We start from the raw sequence: 19,251 nt of genomic DNA, 5'->3' as shown, positions 1-19,251 counted from the left end.
TTTTTAAGAGACAAAAAGGTTCAGCTGGAGAGGAAGGGACCAACCTACCTTGGACATGGGTCAACCCTTATCACCCACAAAGCCAGTAGGGGGGAAGGCATGTACCAGACAATCAGACGTGATGATGTGATTCTAAACTCAGCATTACAGGAAAAGCATAGCCCTATTCAGGAATTAGGTCTGCCAACTTTGCATGGAAAGAGAGTGGGGCCATGCACGCCTGCCCTGCCCGCACTGCCCCTGTCCCTGATGGGACAGCCATTGTTTCCTGAGTCCTAGGGAGGAAGGCACCACACCATTCCCAGTCCACCAAGCATTTGAGGCCAGATTTTCAATGTGTGCATGCCAGTCATGGTGACAGCTGGGCTTTCTAGCTTCTTGGAGCATCTGTGAGGCATGTGTGTGGGGGAGATTTACAGCTTAAAGGCATCCCTCAGACCACTTTGTAAAACCTGTAAGTAATGCTGTTTTCATACTAATTTTAGTTCACCTTAAAAAAAAAACTCAACATGGGAGGGGGGAAATGGGGCAGGACAGACCAGGGAGTGAAAAAAACTAAAGTAACCTGGACCTGATCTAAACTGATTTATCCATCCCAATGTGGTAATGGTTTGGTTTTTATTGGTTTTAATTGGCTGCTGTTTTATGGATGCATTTTACCTGCTCCAGTTATTATTTTGGGGGGAGTTTATTCTGTATTTTTGTTCTCCAGCTTGGGCATTGTTCATGTGGAAAGGTAGGATACATATTTTACTACTACTACTACTAGTACTACTACTAATAATAATAACAACAACAACAACAATAACAATTCACTTTTGTCACTGCCAAAAGTGCCCCTCTGTCGGCTTAACCCTAGTTACAATTTCTTGGGTGGCAGCTAGTTAACCCCAGATTCTAAGCTGTCGTATTGCACCATGGCTCTGACTTCCTCGGCACTAATTCTGATCCCTTCCTGGTGCCAGTATTTTAGATTAAATTTTGACAGCCGTGTTTGTCCTGACCTTCCTATCAAAAAATGCATGTAATGTCATCTAAACATCCCTTTCTTATTTCATATTCAACGATTCATATGAGAAAGAAATCAAATTTCTCTAGTCCAAAAGATGATGAAGGTTGAATATTACTTCTAGTACTTCTATGTATATTGTCCCTCTCGGCTTCCAATTATGCTGTTGACATTCTGTTGCTTTTCTGCTTTTCTTTTCTTTTTTGCTAACGTTCCCAGGCCTCCACTTCCTGTGTGTGGAGCAAAGCTTCCAAATTGCATTATCTCCCAAACTCCCTTGATAATAGCGAATCACTTTTGTAGGTCCTGGGGAAAGCTGCTGACATGATATGCTATTATCTCTTTTATTCTTTCCTCCTCCTCCATCCTCCCTGAGGGAGGAAAACATCTGTGCATCCATCACCAAATGAATGAGTAGTTCTGTTTCACTGGCCTTGCAGACCTCTATTTCCGCCCTGACCATTCCAGTGCAAGGGGATATGCTGGGATTCCCAGAACATGCTGCATAATTGTAAGTGACTGGTTTACAGTGCATCACTGACTACTAAAGTCAGTCTTATTTATCTGATTTGTGTTCCCACAGTTTAATCAAAGCCTATCAAGGCCTACTATTGATAAATAAGGTATTGACTGCCATACATTAAGCTTAAGTCATTGACTTATGGATTTTGCCATAAGGTAATTTTTTCCAATGCTTTAGTTACATCTTTCAACTAACTAATCCATTTCCCCCTCAACATTCTGCATCTGCGAAACAATTGTGAATGGATCAAAATGCTAATAGAGGAAGAGTAGTTTAGGGCTCTGCATTTATAAAGTGATTGCAACATAATGGTTATTGGAAAGCATTCTTGCATTTTTTTAATAACAATTTGCACTCTTTATTCACCACTAACCTCCAAATCATGTTACCGATGTAATCCATTTTTTAATGTGGACATTTAATTTACATGTAGTATAGTCAATCCTCTACCAAGAACTGAAGATACTGATGAGTAAAGCAAACACAGCAAGAGGAGTATGAATAGTAAAAATTAGGGGCAAGATTTCACTAGAGGGGAGGACAAAAAAAAATCAGTAGTGCAGGGGGGACAAGATTGTTGGCAAAGCTTAAAGTAACACTGTTAATACTATATTCACGATTAAATTGCAAAAAAATCTATGGCTTTTAAGTCAAGTTTTATTGTATAATGAAAGCTGAGTGAATGCTATGAGTATTTGCTGTAGAGATGTACAAAAATTCCGCCATGGATCTCGGGGAGGCCGAATGCCAGCGCTGCCGCCGCCGCCGCCATTTCCAGTTTAAAAAAAAAAAGTGATAGGCTACGTAAAGATTTACGTAGCCTATCACGGCTAGGGTTGTTGTTTTTTTAAGTGATAGGCTACATAAATGTTTATGTAGCCTATCACGGCTGACTTTAAAAAAAAATGCGCATACGCAAATGGCGGCAGCCATGGCCGCTGCCATTTGCGTTCCTTATTTTGGCACGTCTTAGTCTACGTAAACATTTATGTAGACTAAGATGGCAAAAATAAGGGGAACGCAAATAGCGTAGCATCTACGCTATTTGCGTTCCCCTTATTTTCGCCGTCTTAGTCTACGTAAATGTTTACGTAGACTAAGACGTGCCAAAATAAGAAACGCAAATGGTGGCGGCCATGGCCACTACCATTTGCGTATGGGCATTTTTTTTTTTTTAAGTCAGCTGTGATAGGCTATGTAAACATTTACGTAGACTATCACAGCTGACTGCAGGGACGCAAACGGCAGCGGCTATGGCCGCTACCATTTGCATCCCTGCTAGCCAGTGGCCGGATGTCCGGATGCTGGCGGAGCTGGCCGGCGGCTCCGCAGAATTGCTGCGGAGCACAGCCGGCCGGCCAGGATTCCGGGGGGGGGGGAGGAACAGAGCGCCTCCCCCCCCAGTGATGATTCCGGGGGGAGGGACGGAACACCTCCCCCCCAACCATAAACATAATCCGCGAAAAGTAAGTGCCTTTCGTACATCCGTAATTTGCTGTAGACACACACCCATACACACACTTCATAATAATAACACTGGTGTTATCAACACAGGTCCATCACCCTCTGGTTTCAAGGATGGGATTTTTTGCCTTTGATGTGTAATTAATTGTTTCTACCAATAACCAACCCTTAACGGCTTGGGGCCAGGTTACCTGAAGGATCGCCTCCTCCCATATGTGCCTGCCCGGACCTTAAGATCATCATCAGCGGCCCTTCTCCGTGAGCCCCTGCCAAAGGAAGTGAGGCGGGTGGCTACTAGGAGGAGGGCTTTTTCTGTTGTGGCACCCCGGCTCTGGAATGAGCTCCCTAGTGAGGTTCGCCTGGCGCCTACATTGTACTCCTTTCGGCGTCAGGTGAAGACCTTTTTATTTTCCCAGGCATTTTAGCTTTCTAAATTTTTATCTTTGCTGTTTTAAATATGTATTTTAAACTCCTGTACTGCTGCTAGGTTTTATTGTGGTTGTATTGTTGTATTGTGGTTTTAATGTTCTATATATTTTAAATTGTTTTATTGTGTGTTGTTTGGTTTTAATTTTTGTGAACCTCCCAGAGAGCTTTGGCTATTGGGCGGTATAGAAATGAAATAAATAAATAAAATAATCATCCACTCTGTAGAAGGTTCTCCAAAATATAGATACTCTTGACGAATAGTGACATATGCTCTGAAACTCAAGTTATGGTGGTGGCATCCTCTTTGAATGGTATCTCTTGCGGGAGTTCTTGAAATCAGACACCATTGAATCTTATGCTGATCCTTCTGGGGCTATTCACATATGGGGTGGATTACATCCCTAAATACTTTCTGGAGTAGTCACAATTAGGGATGTACGGACTGTGTAAAATCCACTCCTTCTGTGTTTCATGGATTATCAGGTGCCTTTTGTTCCATCATCCACCCACAGACGGATGCAAATATATATTTTTTCATTGTGCGGTAAAATACGCAAATAATTACATAAGTATTTACGTAAGTGTTTACATAATTTCCCTTAGTATGTAACATTTAGCATGTTGTCCCCCATTCCATTCAATGTTTCCTTAGCAGAAACTTATGTATTTTCCTACAAATTTATATGCATACATTTTGGGAAAGTTTAAAAAAAAATCATCCGAAAGTCCACGGACTCTGTGCGGCCTGAGGGGGTCACTCTGCAGTGGATTCTGCAGGTCAGATTCTTAGAAATCCAAGCTCATTTTAGTCCGTCTCAAATTTCTCCATCATCCCTAGTCACAATATACAGCTTTAGTGCACAATCCTATGCATGTTTAGACAGAAAACTGCCCTACAATTCCCAGCATTTTCCAGCCAGCATGTCTCAGCTAAAATTCCCTTCCTAAAAACCTCACTTCAGGCACAGGTATCTGTCCTACATCTTCTACAGTAAAGACAGATGAAAAGAACTCCTTTAGCTTCTCTGCAATCTCTTTATCCTTCTTTAGTACTTCTTTGACTCTCTTGTCATGCAGTGGTTCAATATTTTTCATCCCTTACTGTTTGCCTGCATTTCTTTTGTGCAAGTTTGTATTCCTCTTTTTGTTCTCCTCATTTGGGCAAGAGCTGAGTTTTCTGAAGGAAGCCTTTTTATCTCTAATAGCTTTCTATCTTGACACTGCTCGTTGACCATGCTGGTGACCTCTTGGATTTGGTGCTACCTTTCCTAAACGGGTATATATTCTAGCTGAGCTTCTATTATTTTTGTTTTGAGTAACCTCCAAGCATTTTGGGAATCTTTAACCCTCTTGACTTTCAACTTCCTTTTTACCAGGTCCCTAATTTTAGAGACGGTTCCTCTTTTGAAGTCAAATGTGACTGTGTTGTACTTCCTTGGCAATTTCTCCACTTCAATATAAATTACATTTGATAGCACTACAGTCACTGTTTCCAACTGGTTCAAGAACATCCACATCTCACACTAGGTCCTGGGTGGTACCACTTAGAATTAAGTCTAGGATCGCCCCCCTGCCATGACAATTCTTCAGCCATAGTTATCAGAGTGCCTTACAATAAAACTACAGAAATAGAAAGGGGGGGGGGAACAATACAGCACAAAATCAGAGGAGGCAATTAAAAATTCAAGATAAAAACAGACATAATAACAGAAAGAAGACTAAAAATGCATGAGATAATGTTTATACCTGGCTGGCAGCCAAAAGAAAATAAAGACAGAGCCAGGCAAGCCTCTCTGGGAAGGGAGTTCTAAAACTGGATTTCACAACAGAAAAGGCTAGGCCTGGCCCTAGCTTTAGGTAAAGTGAGGTGGCTGCTTCAAGCAGCAGATGCTAGTGGGTGGGGAGAGGCAGTGAGGTGTTGAAGGGCGGAGCGGCCTGCTATCGTGCCACCAGTGATGAAGTATGATTCAACTGTTAGTCTGGTTGTCTTCTGTACATAGAATGTGGGAGGGGGCACCATCTTGTCCTTCACTTTATGAAGCAAATTATCTTGGGCCAGCCCTGGAAAGGCCCCACTGCCATCTGAAGCATGGCAGCTGGTGACATGAAGGAGGGCTTCCGAGGCTGATCAAAGTAACCAGGCAGGTTCATGTGAGAGGTTGTTTCCAACAGCAATATTATCTTTCAACTTAATTCTCCCACACACACCCCACGCCACCCCGCATGTTTAGGATTGTGGCATAATTTAAAAACAGCCTGAGTCCCTTATACATTAAAAAAGTTACCAGATGCTAAAGTGGCCTCCTGTACATTTAATTGTTGTGCCAAGGGGACATTCAGTTGGTGTGATTTTTCTCATTCCTCCATGTTAAGCTGTCCTTGCTATACTTTTCTTCTAACCAACTATTGAACTGCCAGAGCCCCTAGCCTACTTTGCATAGACAAGACTTTGATTTTGAGTATCAAATATTAGACAAAATAATTTTATAGTACATTGTAGATATTTTATAGATCACAGAATCACATACAAGAACAACTTCTGCAATGTGTAATGTTTTTGCGCCCAGTTATAGGGATGATAGCCCTTGAGTTACTGAAATAATGGGATTTGTCTCCGAAATTGAATTGTGTGCTTTAAAGAAAAATATGTTGGTAGGACACTTTTCTGAACTCTACATGCTTACATTTACAATAATCAGAATATAGAAGAAAAGCAGAAGAAGCAGACAAATGAGTAGATTTTAAGTGGCTGCATTTGTATTGATTTTATTGTAAAGTGTTTCAGAGCAAGGAGATGGAGGGAAATAGTAGATGAACCATATTTTCTGAACCATTAATTTGGTCTAGGACTTGGCTCATGCTCAAAGCAAGGAATGTGAAGGTGAAGGTGAAGCTGCTTAGTAAGAATGGTTCTGATTATTATTGCGAGACCACTGGACTTCAACTGATGGCTTACAATATACAACTGGGGCCAAACTGTCCTAATGATAAGTTGTACCACAACTGTCTTTTGCAGTGAAGGAGGAGGGGGGGGGAGGAGGAGCTAAATAGACTGATCATAGATGAGGTCTCAGCCAAATTCCAAACCCTTTCCATTAGGCATAGAGCCAAACAACATATTATGCTAATCGCATACATGTAGCTGAGAGTTAGCTTTTTCTTTATGAAGTGTAAGCACACATGGCCCCAATTTGACTCAGGATCACTGTACACTGAGAAGGGAGGATTTAACCTCCTTACTGTTTGCTTCTTGAAATATCCCTCTCGTAGGGGGATTAATGAAAGGAAAAAATACTCCAGTATTAATGGATACTTTTTATTCGGTTTGTTAACCCCGCAGCATGGTGGGGGGGCAGGCATATGTTCGGGGGAGGCTTAATCCTCCCCTCCCAGTGTATGGTGGCCACAATCCTAACTGGGGCTGTGTGTGCTTACATAAAAGAAAAAACTAAACCTCAGTTACATGCTCTTTGATTAGCATAATGTGTAGTTTGGCTCTTAGCTGTGAATTTGTCAGAATGCAGAATATTATATAGGAAAAAAATACAGAATCATAGAATCGTAGGGTTGGAAGGGGCTCACAAGACCATTGAGTCCAACCCCCTGCCCAATGCAGGAATCTAAGTCAAAGCATCCCTGAGTCCAGCTTCATCTAGAATGCCTCCAGTGTGGGAGAGCCCACTACCTCCCTAGATCCTTGGTTCCATTGTTGTATTGCTCTAACAGTCAGGAAGTTTTTCCTGATGTTCAGCCGGAATCTGGCTTCCTGTCACTTGAGCCCCTTGTTCTGTGTCCTGCACTCTGGGATGATCAAGAGGAGATCCTGGCCTTCCTCTCTGTGACAACTTTTCAAGTACTTGAAGAGCGCTATCATATCTCCCCTCAGTCTTCTCTTCTCAAGGCTAAACATGCCCAGTTCTTTCAGTCTCTCTTCATAGGGCTTTGTTTCTAGTCCCCTGATCATCTTTGTTACTCTCCTCTGAACCCTCTCCAGTTTGTCTGCATCCTTCTTAAAGTGGGGCACCCAGAACTGTGGGTTCTGGGTGCCAAGATGAGTACTCCAGATGAGGCCTAACCAGTGTTGAGTAGAGGGGAACTAGTACTTCATGGGATTTGGAAGCTATGCTTCTATGAATGCAGCCCCAAATAGCATTTGCCTTTTTTGCAGCCACATCACATTGTTGGCTCATATTCAGCTTGTGATCTATAAAAATTTCAAGATCCTTCTTGCTTGTAGTATTTTTGAGCCAAGTATTCCCCATCTTGTAACTGTGCATTTGGTTTCTTTTTCCTAGGTGCAGAAGTCGGCATCTATCCCTATTAAATGTCATTCTGTTGTCTTCTGCCCAGCACTCCAGCTATCATCACCCAGAGTGGCCGGCTGACCAGCCAGATAGGCAATTAAGAAATTTAATAAATAAATACATACATACATACATACATATATCAAGATAACTTTGAATTTTGTTTGTCTTCCAACCTATTAGCAATTCCGCCCAATTTTATGTCATCTGCAAATTTGATCAGCATTCCCTGCACCTCTTCCTCCAAGTCATTCATAAAAATGTTGAAGAGCACTGGGTCCAGGACTGAGCCCTGTGGTATCCCACTTGTTACCCCTCCCCAGTTTGAGACGATCCCATTGATAAGCACTCTTTGAGTCTGATTCAACTGTGGATTCAACTGTGGATCCACCTGATAGTTGTTTCATCTAGCCCACTTTGAGCTAGTTTGCTCATCATGGGGCACTTTGTCGAAAGCTCTGTTGAAGTCGAGGTATATGATGTCTACAGCATTCCCACAGTCCACAAGGGAGGTTACCTGATCAAAAAATGAGATCAGATTCATCTAGGGATGGCGGAGAATTCCGCCACAGATTCCAGTGAGGCCAGATTCTTTAGAATCTGGCCCACCGAAATCCATGGCAGAACGGCCTCCTGCCCCCCCACAACCCCCCCGCAGAATCCCCCGGATGCCTGGGGCAGATGCGGCGGATGCAGCAGCGGCGGCGGTTCCAGCAGCGGCGGCAGATGTGGCAGCAGCGGCGGTGGCGGCTGGTCTCCTGGCCAGCTGTGGCCAGACAACTGCAGCCGCCATTGCTGTCCTTCAAACTGTGATAGGCTACAAAAGAATTTATGTAGCCTATCACAGCTAACCCCCTCCCCTCAAAAAACCAGCGTACGCAAATGGCAGCAGCTACGGCGGCCGCCATTTGCATTCTCTATTTTTTGCCGTTCTAGCCTACATAAATAGATGAACATAGGCAATTACGGTGAAAAAAAAAAAAGGAACCGCAAATAGCGCCCACTACGAGAACAGCGAAAATTAGAGAACGCAAATGACAGCCGCCGTAGCCGCCATTTGCGTATGCTGGGTTTTTTTTGGGGGGGGGGTTAGCCGTGATAGGCTATGTAAATTCTTACATAGCCTATCACGGCTGCCTGGCTGGATGCAAATGGTGGCCGCTACGGCGGCTGCCATTTGTGTCCGCACCAGCCCGTCCGCAGCCGGAAATCCGGCTGCAGACGGCCCTGGCCGGCTGCTCCGTGGCCTGGCCGCGGAGCAGAGCTGGCCATCGAGGATTCCAGGGGGGAGGGACGGAGTGCCCCCCCCAGCGGATGCCCCGACCGGAACAGGTAAGTGAATCGTACATCCCTAGATTTGTCTGGCAGGATATGTTCTTGACAACTCCATGTTGGCTTTGTGTAATCACTGCATTGTTTTCAAGGTGCTTACAGATGGATTGCTTTATCATCTGCTCCAGAATTTTCCCAGGGATTGATGTCAGACTGACTGGTCTGTAGTTCCCAGGTTCCTCCTTTTTGCCTTTTTTGAAGATAGGGACCATATTAGCCCTCCTCCAATCATCTGGCACTTCACCCATCCTCCATGATTTCTCAAAGATTATAGTGGTTCTGAGAGTTCTTTTGCCAGTTCCTTTATTACTCTAGGATGCAGTTCATCTGGCCCTGGAGACTGAACTCATTCAGAGTAATTAGGTGTTCCTCAAGCTGCAATCCTGCCCCTTCAGCCTGTACTTCGCCTTTGCCAGGGGGCTCATAGACCCTCTTTTGGGAGAAGACTGAGCAAAAGTAGGAATTGAGGACTTCTTCCTTTCTTTGTCATCTGTTATCATTTTGTCATCCTTATTTAATAGTTGAACCACCATTTCTTTCCTCTGTCTTTTACTATGCATGTATCTGAAGAAAGCCTTTTTGTAGGGATGTACGAAAGTCACTTACCTGGTCCCGCAGCTTGCTTCGTGGTGGGGGGGAGGCGCTTCGGTTCTCCCCCCGAAGTTCAGGCCGGGGGGGAGGCGCCCCGCCCCACCTCGCCCGGCCAAAATTCAGGCCGGGGGGGAGGCGCCCTGCATCGCCCGGCCGAAATTCAGGCCGGGGAGAAACGCCCCATCTCCTCGGCCGCAAAATACAAAAGTGAATGTAAAACACACACACACACACACACACGTGATAGGCTACGTAACGATTTACATAGCCTATCATGGCTAGATTTCCAAAGTCGGCCATGATAGGCTGCGTAAATTGTCACATAGCCTATCACGGGTGACTTTGAAAAAAAAAAAAAGCACGTACGCAAATGGCGGCACCCATGGGGTGCCGCCATTTGCATTCCTTTTTTTGGCACGTCTAGTCTACGTAAACATTTACATAGACTATGGCGAAAATAAGGGAACGCTATTTGCGTTGCCCTTATTTTCGCCGTAGTCTACGTAAATCTTTACGTAGACTAGATGTGCCACAATAAGGAACGCAAATGGCGGTCCCCATGGGAGCCGCCATTTGCGTACGTGCTTTTTTTTTTCAAAATCATCCGTGATAGGCTACGTAATGATTTACATAGCCTATCATGGCTGACTTTGGAAATCTAGCCATGATAGGCTACGTAAATCGTTACATAGCTTATCACGTGTTTTTTTTTTAACATTCACTTTGTAATGGCGGCGGCGGCAGCCGGTCAGAAGACCAGCCGCCGCCCCCGCCCCCGCCGAACCGCCGCCGGGACCCGCCGCCAAGAGGGACATTCGAGGGAGGTAAGTCCCATCCCGGGGGGGCGGGGGGGCGGAGAATTTCACCGCCAATTTCGGGGGGGCGAATGTGTTGGTATTCAGCCTCCCCGAGATTCGTGGAGAAATTCTCCGCCATCCCTACCTTTTTGTTGCCTTTAGCATCCTTGGCTAACCTCAGCTTGTTCTCAGCTTTAGCCTTCCTGACGCCATCCCTGCAATTCTGTGCTACCTGCCTGTACTCTTCCTTTGTTGTTTGTCCTTCCTTCCACTTCCTGTATGTGTCCTTTTTTGTTTTCAGGTCATCCCTAAGCTTTTTGTGAAGCCACATCTGCTTCTTCTGTTGTCTTCCACCTTTTTTTCTTGTTGGAATTGTTTGTAATTGTGCCTTTAGAATTTCCATTTTTTAAAAACTCCCACCCATCTTGGACTGCTTTTCTCATTAGAGTCACTTGCCATGGGACCTTACTGATCATTGTTCTGAGTTTATTAAAATTGGCTTTCCTAAAATCCAGGGTACACGTTTGGCTACACTCAGCTTTTGCTTCCTTTAGAACCAAGAACTCAAGTATAACATGGTTACCTTCCGCCAGGGTTCCCATAACTGCTACTTTATCCACTAAGTCATCTCTGTTGGTTAGGATCAAGTCAAGGATATCCGATCCTCTAGTTCCTTCCTCTACTTTCTGTAGGAGGAAATTATCAGCAACACAAGAATCTCTTGGAGGAGCCATGTTTTGCAGAATTTATCTCCCAACAAATATTGGGGAAATTGAAGACCCCCATTACTACTACATCATGCTTCCTTGAAACATTGGCAATTTGCTTATCAAAAGTTCATCCTCATCCTCTCTTTGATTGGGTGGCCGGTAGTAGACTCCAACCACCATGTTCCTTTTATTCTTTGCTCCATTTATTTTAACCCAGATTCTCTTGATGGGGCTACCAAGCCCATCCTCCTATATTTCTGTGCAGAGATAAGTATTTGTAACATATAGTGCAACGCCACCTCCCTTCCTGTTCCTCCTGATCTTTTTGAACAAGTTATATCCTTCAATTGCTATATTCCAGTCATGAGAGTCATCCCACCAAGTCTCAGTTACACCTATCAAGTCATAATTTCCCTCCTGTATTAAGAGTTCAAGTTCGTTCTGTTTGTTTCCCATACTCTGGGCATTAGTGTATTGACACTGAATACCATGTGCTTCATGGTCTGGCTTTCTTCCTACATGTTTGTGAAGACTGTTATTGGGTGCTATTAGAGCTGTTCTCTCCATTGTGGTGCATGAGCCTACATCCGTTATTACCCCCAACTTTACATCTCCCTCCCCTGTAGGATTCAGTTTAAAGCCCTCCTGATGAAGTTCTTCATGCTGTGGCCAAACATATTCTTCCCAGCCTTTGTGAGGTGCAACCCATCCCTTGCCAACTGTCCATCTTCCAGGAAGTGTAGCCTGTGGTCCCAGAATCCAAATCTCTCACGCCAGCACCACCTTCGTAGCCAGTCATTCACCCAGAGTATTTTTCTTTCCCTTTCTGTCCCTCTTCTAACTACTGGAAGGATGGATGAGAAAACTATCTGGGCCCCAAAGTTCTTGAGTTTCCTTCCCAAAGCAGTCTGACATGATTTTTTTCATAGCTCCGCTTGGCGGTATCATTTGTTCCCACATGGATGAGAAGAAAGTGATACCTGTCAGTGGGCTTTATGAGTGCAGGCAACCCTTCAGTCATGTCTCTAATCCGTCCTCCTGGGAGACAGCATACCTGGTGAGTCCACTGGTCTTCGTGACATACTTGGGTTGCAATCCCATGCAGCAAGGAGTCCCCCAGTACTACTACTTTTCTCTTCTTGTAGTTGTAGGCTTTGGTTTCATCGCCTCTGCTTGACTGACCTTCAGCCTCTTGCTCACTCTCATGCAGGTTCCCCTGTAATTCTTTCTCTGCAGGCTGTCCTCCAGTCTCATCCTCAAGCACCTGAAAATGGTTTCCTAGTTCCACTGCCTCCACTGGTGCAGAGTGGCTTCTAGTTCTTCTGCTCCTAACTGTCACCCTTTTCCAAGGAGTATCCTGTACTTCATTTTTCCTCACCTCAGCATTTCCCTCTTCTGCCTCAGCTTGCTGTTGCTCTTCTAGCTTCTGTTCTTCACTTTGCTGCTGTAGTTCCACCATTCTGTCCAAGGACTCTTCATGTTCTCTTATTCCCTGGAGGGTTGACAGTTGCCACTCCAGTCCTCTTACTTCTTCTTCCAGCAGCGTGATCAACTTGCACTTGTTGCACGTGTAGGCCATGTTGTTCTCAGGAAGAAAACAAACATGGCACAAACATTGCAGGTCACCACCACTGGAGAGTCTTTTCCTTCCATAGCCTCTATTCCTTTTTTGTGTCTAGCTTTCTGATTGTTCTAGAGTGGCCTGTGCCTGGTCGTCTACTCATTGGAGGTTAAAAACACTGGCCCATTAGTATGGAAGTGTGTGTTACAAGAAAAAGAAATTTTAAAAAATGAAAAGAAAGAAAAAGAAAGGGAAAAAAAAGTTAGGGGCCTCCCCCTTGACCTCCCCTGCTGAACTCCCCTGGCCAACTCCTGTTTTCTCTCCCTGTTTGTTCACTCTGATTGCTCACTCTCTGGGAGCTTGCTTGCTTTTATAGCCCCTAGACCAGCTGGAGCAGATTCCTCTGCTCTGCTCTGCTCAGCTGGGAGGCAGGAAACAGACTGAAACTTCCTGCCCACACAGCTGCTGGGAGTACTCAGACCACACCCCCTCAATTCAGTTGGAGCTCTCAGGAGCACCTGGTGAACTCACAGCCATGCAGAAGGAAAAGGACAGCCCCCTGGGCTTCCTCCAGCCCACTTGCCTCTTTGCCTTTGTCTCCTTTGTCTCCTCTGCCACTGCAACTCCCCTGGCCAACTCCTGTTTGCTCCCCCTGTTCGCTCACTCTGATTGCTCACTCTCTGGGAGCTTGCCTGCTTCTGCAGTCCCTAGACCAGCTGGAGCAGCTTCCTCTGCTCTCCTCTGCTCTGCTCTGCTCTGCTCTGCTCAGATGAGAGGAGGGAAACAGACTGAAACTTCCTGCCCACACAGCTGCTGGGAGTACTCAGGCCACACACACCTCAGTTCAATTGTATGTAGCCCATGTTTCTCGTTAAAAGCAGGGCCTGGGTTTGGAAAGATTGAAGGCCACTGGTTTCACCTATCACCAAATGTACAAATGAGAGAAAAGCATTAGGGCCCATAGGGATGTGCGAACCCACCCCCGCCCGGTGTCTCTGGACTCCTGCCCAGCTGCTGCCCCCATTCACCGGTCCCCAGACTGCACTTGAGCCCCTCCCCTCTTGGCGAGCAGCCCACACTCTCCCCAGCAGCTTCATCAAGCTCCGCAGTCACCATTTGTAAAAAAAATTAAAATGGCAATCATAAAAATGTGCATGTTTTTGTATGCATGAAAATGCACATTTTGCGAATGCGCATATTCTCATGTGTGAAATTTGCATTTTTGCAAAGGCACACATTGGTGTGTGTATGAAAATGTGCATTTTTTGTAAAATGAGCATTTTTGCGCATATGCAAATGTGTGCCTTTGCAAAATGCACATTTTTGCATATGCGAATATGTGCATTCGCAAAATGTGCACTTTCGTGTGTGTGAAAATTTGCACATTTTTGTGATCACCATTTTATTTCTCAGAAAATGGCAACTGCAAAACTCCACAAGGCTGCTGGGGTTAGTGCAGGCCTGGGCAGGGGGTGAGCAGGGGCAGGGGCTTGGCAAGCGGAGCTTGGGCGTCCAGGCAGGAACAGGTCCGCCAGATTCCCGGACTGAATTGGGCGCCTGTGCCATCCATGATTAGGGGCTTAGCCAATACAATCTCAATGGTTAAGGTTCTTCAGACTGCACCACTATTGTAGTGAGGGTGTGAGATTTCTTATGACAGCATAAGAATTAACCTCCATAAGAACTAGCAAAGACCCATCTTGGCCAGCAGTATTCCATTCCCTAAAATGGCCAGGAAAGTGCCTCTGGGAAACTCACAAGCATCACATGGAGGCAAGAATTCTCTGTTGTTTGTCCCCAGAACTGCCTTTGAACTGGGACCAGATCTACACCTTTGTATCTTATCATTACGATCCCATCATGCTAACGCTACATTCCTCTTGTGCATTTGTACCTTATAACACCACAATAACATTTGTTGTGGTATTTTGGACAACATGGAATAAAAAGCAGGAAATAACACTACAAAAGCAGTATCTCAGATGTGTAATGTGCCCTAACAATTATCAGTGCATTTCAGGGCTGCTATAAAGCAGCATTGTAGGTCTAGCCATAGAAATTCCACTTAGTGATAATAGGAAATAGATGTTAATAAGTTATTTTCCATTAAATTGTCTAATACGTTTTTACACACATCTATATGGCTTCTAAGTGATTTTACTACAAGGATCAAGCTGCATTTATTTTTGACATAAGCCCCCTCTGTCAATCCCACATTCTGACATTAATATTTGGCATGCTCAATTAGTGTTTAACAACACAGCTGTCTTTAGGATATGATTCTCAAAACACATATGATAGGATCCAAAGAATCACATAGCTGGTCCTGCTTGCACACTCACAAGGTTTTAGAGCTTGTGTTTCTCAGAAGCATCCCACCTCAGTTGTTTTAAACTGACATTTAAAAGTGTTTTTGATGCAGCAGAAAAGCATCTGCTGTCTGTAAACCCCCCTGGCTATGTCCTTAAAGTCACCTTGATAACATCTGAACTGCAGAGCTGGGCAATTTGTGGCCCTCCAGATGTTTTGCCTACCACTTCCATCATCTCTCATCATTGGTTATGCTGGCCACAGCTGATAGGTGTTGTAGGCCAAAATATCTGGAGGGCCACAAGTTGCCCACCCCTGATCTAGAGCACCTTTTTGGCTCTTGGCCCTTTTAAAACACCTTTTTTAAAAGCCAAAGAGTATAAAATGCCTATGTTATACATACAGATGTCAGGGTGAGTAGCTTTATTTTACTTCCAATTATTTGAAAAAGACAGACACAGTTTTGCTACTCTCTGTATGTAGCTTTTTGGCTTTTAGTTGGAGAGCAATTTTAAGAAAAACAACCTGCTGAATTGTTAAATCTATAGGCAGTCCCAGTGGCAGTACTTTGCTTGGCCTTGATCTTCTTTCTAGGCTGCTGAGGACTTAGCGTACCTTTTGTTCTGAAGAGTATTGCACACATGTTACAAATGAAAGTCAAATGCTACTTAGATTACAACTGGAAGTGGGGAGGAGGAGGAAATGTTACCTGCCAGTTTCTTAGTGTCTAGGACCTTCTAGTTTCCATCAATGCAAACCAATTCCTTTATGAAGTCAATTCAAATGTTTTCAAGTACTTCAAAGGATCTCAGTGGACATCCACTGATATACACCTGGAGTCCAAATCTACAAATGACAGTAATTGAATCTGGGGCCTTGTGTATGCAAGATATGGTCTTTAACATTGAGCTTTGCCCCCTCCTCTTCTGCCACTGAGAACTTTCATGTCCCTTCACACACACTGGTTTTCAGTGGGCTCAGTTCACACATTCAGTTATCAAGCATCATGTACACTGTAATCAAAAATCAAGTGATGCACATACATGTGCAAACCAGTCTTTGTTGATTGGCCCCCTGGATGTGATTCCATTGAACAGTATTGTGTGCAAGGTGATATGGAAGTTCTGCCTGTGCTGTGGCTCATCCAGATGTATAAGAAATCACTTGATATTACAATCATCCAGTAAGGAAAAATGCACATGTCAATCAGCCAGTGTTTCTATTTCTACTGCAAGGGTGTCAAACCTCTTTCAGCCAGAGGGCTAAAATCAATTTTTGTGAAGCTCTGGATGACCACATTCCAGTGATGGGTGGAACCAAAGGCAAAACAGCACAACCACCAAAAATGTCAACGTGTTTTAGCTTAAAGCTCTTACGGTCAGTAACTAAGCTTTAGGAGTGCATCACAACCTTTTAGAATGGGGGGAAAAACTGCATAAAGCCAGGAGAATACCACATGACTAGCATTCAGGGGAAAGGGGGTGTGGCCATCTGGAGAACCCCAGATGGCCAGACTGGGATGCTGGATTTTGGTCATCGGCCTGAGCCCTTATTCTACTGCTTCCAAGCCCAAGGTACAATATTTATTTATTTATTTATTTATTTATTTCTATACCGCCCAATAGCCGAAGCTCTCTGGGAGGTTCACAAAAATTAAATCCAAGCAACACACAGTAAAACAATTTAAAATATACAGAACATTAAAACCACAATATAACAATACAACCACAATAAAACCTAGCAGCAGTACAGGAGTTTAAAATACAGATTTAAAACAGCAAAGATAAAAATCTAGAAAGCTAACATGCTAAAATGCCTGGGAAAATAAAAAGGTCTTCACCTGGCGCCGAAAGGAATACAATGTAGGTGCCAGGCGAACCTCACTAGGGAGCTCATTCCAGAGCCAGGGTGCCACAGCAGAAAAAGCCCTCCTCCTAGTAGCCACCCGCTTCACTTCCTTTGGCTCACGGAGAAGGGCCACTGATGATGATCTTAAGGTCCGGGCAGGCACATATGGGAGGAGGCAATCCTTCAGGTAACCTGGCCCCAAGCCGTTAAGGGCTTTGAATGTTAACACCAGCACTTTGAATCGGGCCCGGAAATGGACTGGCAGCCAGTGCAGCTGGAAAAGTACTGGCGTAATACGAGCTCGCAGGCCAGTCCCTGTTAACAATCTTGCTGCCCTATTTTGGACCAGCTGAAGTTTCCGGACCGTTTTCAAAGGCAGCCCCACGTATAACGCATTGCAGTAATCCAGACGAGAAGTTATCAGAGCATGGATAACTGTAGCAAGGCTATCTCTGTCCAGATAAGGGCGTAGTTGGTATACCAGCCTAAGCTGATAAAAAGTGCTCCGTGCCACTGAGTTCACCTGCGCCTCAAGTGACAGTTCTGGATCCAAGAGCACCCCCAAACTACGAACCTGATCCTTCAGGGGGAGTGCAACCCCTCCAGAACAGGTTGAATATCACCTAGCCAAGCAGACGAACCACCCACTAACAGTACCTCCGTCTTGTCTGGATTGAGTTTCAGTTTATTATCCCTCATCCAGTCCATTACCGTGCCCAGGCCCTGATTCAGAACAGTCACTGCCTCACCTGGTTTTGATGAAAAAAAGAGAGGTAGAGCTGGGTGTCATCTGCATATTGATGGCACCTCAGCCCACACCTCCGGATAACCTCCCCCAGCAGTTTCATGTAGATGTTAAACAGCATGGGGGATAAAATAGAGCCCTGTGGAACCCCATGGCACAATTGCCATGGCACAGAGCAGTAATCCCCCAGCACCACCTTCTGGAATCGGCCATCCAAGTAGGAGCGGAACCACTGTAGTGCAGTGCCTCCTACTCCCAACCCAGACAACCTATCCAGAAGGATACCATGGTCGATGGTATCGAAAGCCGCTGAGAGGTCCAGGAGAATCAACAGGGTCGCACTCCCCCTGTCCCTCTCCCAGCAGAGGTCATCCCACAGGGCGACCAAGGCAGTTTCCGTTCCAAAACCAGGCCTGAAGCCCGATTGAAATGGATCTAGATAATCCGTTTCATTCAAGAGTGCCTGGAGCTGTCCTACAACCACCCGCTCAAGCACCTTGCCCAGGAAGGGGATGTTGGCCACTGGCCTATAATTGTTAACATCCTCTGGGTCCAGGTTAGGCTTTTTCAGGAGTGGCCTAATTACTGCCTCTTTTAAAGCGGCCAGCACCACTCCCTCTCTCAAGGAGGAATTTACAACCTCCTGGACCCAGCCAGACAACCCCTCCTTGTTTGATTTAATAAGCCATGGAAGGCAAGGGTCAAGCACACAAGTGGTCGATCGGACTTGGCCAAGCACCTTGTCCACATCCTCAGGCCTCAGTAACTGAAACTCATCCAATAAAACTGGACCAGACGGTGCTCTGAACGCCTCTACCAATGGAACTGCATTAATGGTGGTGTCCAATTCATGACGAATCTGAGCGACTTTATCCTCAAAGTGCCGTGCAAACTCATCACAGCGTGCTACCAAGGGTTCCACCGTCTCTCTCCCTGGCCCAGAATGTAACAGGCCGCGAACCACTCGGAAAAGCTCCGCTGGACGACACTGAGAAGATGCAGTGCTGGTGGAAAAGAACTGTCTCTTTGCCACCCTCACCGCCACAGAGTAGGCTCGATAGTGGGCTCTTACCTGTGTTTGGTCAGACTCAGCACGAGTTTTCCTCCACCTGCGTTCTAGCCGTCTCCCCTCTTGCTTCATTGCCCTCAGCTCAGGTGTATACCAAGGAGCTGGCCGGGCTCTGCTCAGAGGGAGAGGGCGCTTGGGCGCGATCATGTCAACCACCCGAGTCATCTCTGCATTCCACAGAGCGACCTGGGCTTCGACAGGAGCACCGGCCATACCAGCAGGAAAATCCCCCAGAGCCCTCTGGAATCCATCAAAATCCATTAATCTCCAGGGGCAGACCATTTTAATAGGTCCCCCACCCTTGCAGAGGGGAAAGGCCGCCAGGAGTCTAAACCTCAGCAGGAAGTGATCTGACCATGACAAAGGGACAGATGTTAATTCCTCCACTTTCAGATCACCATCCTCCTGCCCAGTCAAGAAAACCAGATCAAGCGTGTGTCCTTTTGTATGCGTTGGGCCGATGACATGTTGGGACAGCCCCATGGTTGTCATGGCAGCCATGAAGTCCTGAGCCGCCCCGGATACAGCGGCCTCAGCATGGAAGTTGAGATCCCCCAGG

At 45.4% G+C, this 19,251-nt stretch overlaps 1 long non-coding RNA gene across 1 annotated transcript in view; it reads left to right on the top strand.

Annotated features, from left to right (window-relative positions):
• The first annotated feature begins 363 nt into the window (after nt 1-363).
• LOC146350313 (uncharacterized) overlaps nt 364-19,251 on the top strand; it is a 29,779-nt gene continuing 10,891 nt past the window's right edge. The window contains exons 1-3 of the long non-coding RNA XR_014788831.1: nt 364-454; nt 713-736; nt 1,386-1,520. This is a non-coding gene — a long non-coding RNA (uncharacterized LOC146350313). The remainder of the gene's footprint in view (nt 455-712; nt 737-1,385; nt 1,521-19,251) is intronic.

This window comes from Heloderma suspectum, chromosome 3 (genome assembly GCF_057233095.1).
Source record: "Heloderma suspectum isolate Gila_16-S chromosome 3, 16-S_ref, whole genome shotgun sequence".
Classification (NCBI taxonomy): Eukaryota; Metazoa; Chordata; class Lepidosauria; order Squamata; family Helodermatidae; genus Heloderma; species Heloderma suspectum.
The sequence above is the reverse complement of the archived record's forward strand: the minus strand, read 5'-3'. Positions and strand labels throughout refer to the sequence as shown.